The sequence below is a fragment of the Carya illinoinensis genome, chromosome 3 (assembly GCF_018687715.1).
Source record: "Carya illinoinensis cultivar Pawnee chromosome 3, C.illinoinensisPawnee_v1, whole genome shotgun sequence".
Lineage (NCBI taxonomy): Eukaryota > Viridiplantae > Streptophyta > Magnoliopsida > Fagales > Juglandaceae > Carya > Carya illinoinensis.
This window is the reverse complement of record NC_056754.1, coordinates 49,349,203-49,352,497: the sequence shown is the minus strand read 5'-3', so window position 1 is coordinate 49,352,497 and position 3,295 is coordinate 49,349,203. Positions and strand designations below refer to the sequence as shown.

General features: G+C 31.6%; 1 long non-coding RNA gene across 1 annotated transcript; it reads right to left on the bottom strand.

The window, feature by feature from the left end:
* Positions 1-1,791: 1,791 nt before the first annotated feature.
* Positions 1,792-2,840, bottom strand: LOC122305741. Its single transcript, XR_006241221.1, has 2 exons — positions 2,228-2,840; positions 1,792-2,126 (listed from the first exon to the last, which is right to left on the bottom strand). It is a non-coding gene; the product is annotated as an uncharacterized LOC122305741 (long non-coding RNA).
* Positions 2,841-3,295: the final 455 nt, after the last annotated feature.

Here is a 3,295-nt window from a genome sequence, read left to right as displayed (position 1 = left end):
TTTCAGTATCATTTTATTTTTAATGTTCAACATTTCTCCAAAATTCATATATTTTTTTGGGTGAAAATTAAAAAATTACATATATATAAGTTTATCTTTAAATTATTCTTCTCATGCATGTTCAAACAAAGTAGAGATCTTAACTTTTATTTTTTAAAAGATCTATATATTTCTTGTTTTCTATAGGTAGTCTTCTATCAATATTGAAAAATACTTTAGTAATTTGTTTTACAAGTTTCTTGGAATATTAATGACTATTTATTACTTGAGTAATGCTACATACAGTCGTGAAGTACACAAACGACGTATAATCGATTTGAAAAAGAGTAAAGTCCACTATTAAAAATTTAATTTCTTTTCATGTGGATTTCATATTTATTTAATTTTTTTAAAATAATTACACGACGTTTACGTATTCACGATTGCAACTATCATTTCTCTTATTATTTTTATCGATAATGACTCATTAAAAAAATCACAAATCCGCAAAATCACGTGGGCGGCCCTTCAATTAACATTATATGATGATCTTTTGCTATCCATGAAGATTCATAAAAATAAAATAAAATAAAATAAACAAAGCTAGCATGCATGGAAAAGAGCCTGGTTCCACAACATACATAATCAATCACCCACAAAACAAACCTCTCCAACAACCTTCCTTTAGCTTAATCGCATCTTTTATTATTTTAAGTCTTAATTTAATTTTTTTTTAAATTTAAAATAATAATAATATTAAAATATAATCTTTTAAACTTTTATTTAAAATTAAAAATCCTTATCTCACTTTTCAAATCTAACCACGTCTATATTCTATATTTCGCCCTACTTGAACTGTTTAAAAAGCCATAGCTACTACTGCTAGCGGGAAACTTCATAGGAAAAGGAAGAAAGACATCTACAAAGACTTCTTTTATTGTCATTATTGAGCATTTAAATTATTGTTATACGTCGAAAGCTGTTGCCCTACCGGTCATAAACATTGCATTCATTTTTCTCTGTTTTTTTCTACTTTTTTCTTTGGACAAGATATCTCCTGTCTGATCAGTAACTGACTCACTTGGACTTTTGTTTGCTGTTCTACTAACTCACTTGGACTTTTAGGGAAGAAAGACATCTACAAAGACTTCTTTTATTGTCATTATTGAGCATTTAAATTATTGTTGTACGTCGAAACGTTTTAAGTTTACCGGTCATAAACATTGCATTCATTTTTCTCTGTTTTGTTCTACTTTTTTCTTTGGACAAGATATCTCCTGTTTGATCAGTAAATCAAAGGAGAAAAAAAGAGAGATACTTTTAATTTATGGAGGCCCCAAATAACGGGACCAATGTGTTTGTACAGATAATTCATGTATCATCGTACTACTGAAAAATAAAAAATAAAAAACTTTTGATAAAGTCTCAAATCTCATGCTAATCGCGGAGGCCGAGAGAAAAAGTCTTCTCGAAAGAAAGAGATTGGATTGGGGATATGACATGTTGTTAATTAAAGAATGGATTAAGCTTAATCTCTTTCTTTCAAATTATAGTCTCTAAACCTACTAAAGTAGGTTATAAAATAATAATAATAATAATAATAATAATAATAATAATAATAATAATAATAATAATAGAGCTATGTATGAATTAAGAGACGTTGGGTACCATGTCAATAGCAAGCTTTTAAAGGGTCCCTTTTGTCATCATGGTGGGTAACACACGCCAAAAACAATTGAAGAAAAATAGACCTTTGGGTAATATATCTCACATACCCACTACTATCAATGCGATTTCTCCTCCAAAAAATAGTGAAAAAAGAAGAAAAGTCATCTCTTAATGAACGCTTGTACATGAAACTTCCAAGAAAATTTTGAGAGAAAATAATGCACCTTTTTTTTTTTTAATAAAAAGGATCCTCTTAAGATTTCTATTGATATTTTAAAGTCTCAGTGGTAAACATATGGAGCAGCAGGCAGAAGCAGTGGAGTCACCAGCCTTGTTGAGTTTGGTCTGGGAGTAAAGCAACTTCGGGAACCTATGAAGAGCGGCTTCGTCGAGGCCAATAACTTCGATCACCACGGAGCGGGAACTACCAATATCTCCGGTGGTGGTAAGGGAGACGTTGCCGTTGGAAGTTTCAGAGCCTGAATACTTGCGGGTGCAGTAGTAAGAAGCCACGACCATCGTTATGATAACAGCGACGATGACAAGGGAGAATCCGAAGCTATAAGCAAAAGCGACATACCATGTTTTGATCTGTAGGATCATAATAAGAATCCATGGAGCTGGTCGGGTCCATCCTTTTAGCTAGCCTGAATATTATTGCTAGAAAGAAATTATACGTACTGATGTTTAAGGTGTGGAGCTCTTGATGATGAAGCTAGCTAGCAAGAACTTACATAAATATATATATTTTTTAATCAAGCCTCACCCCCTTACCCGTCGGTCTTATCCAGTTATCCAACAGAGAGACAAAACTTTTTCTCCATCTTCCATCTTCCGTTGATCTCTCACCACCACTGCAACACCAACACCAACAACAATGGGTGAGGAGGAGTTGAAAAGCAAAAAGACATGGAGTAGAAATTACCACGATCTTCAAGCCAATCGGAGTAATATTTTCCTTCTTCTGCAAACAAAAATCACAGATCATCAAATTCATAAACAAAATAATACATAAATTCAAAAACGGAGAGAGAGAGAGAGAGAGTGGTTCAGCAAGATGAAGAGAAATCGAGAGTCGCGAGATGGAGAGAGAGAATAGAGGATGGGTCGAGAAAACTTGGGAGGAATACGAAGCTGAGAATGAAAGATTTAAAAAAAAAATGAAGAGAGAGAGAGAGAGAGAGAGAGAGAGAGAGAGAGAGAGAGAGAGAGAGAGAGGGGTTTGTGAGAAAGGGGTGGAAGCTGAAAAAGAAGTAAAAGATCATAAACATAAAAAAGACTAAAATATCTGTCGGCAAAATAGAAATAAAAACAAACTGCCCGTAATTTTGGAATAAAGTTAAGGGCAAAATTGGAAATAAAAATATTAGATGAAAAAACTGTAGCTTAAGCTATTGGCACTTATTAATATAAGATATATAAATGATATTTACAATTCTATGACGTAAATCTTGTATACTTTAAAAAAATAGATAAATATTAAATTTATATGAAAAAATTAATTTTTTAATAATAAATTTCATTATTTTTCAAAATAAATTCACAAAATTTATATACTATAAAATTATATCTAATATTACTCATATATATATATATATATACACACACTTACTATGATACATGGACGTGGAATGTTACGTCTAGTTGT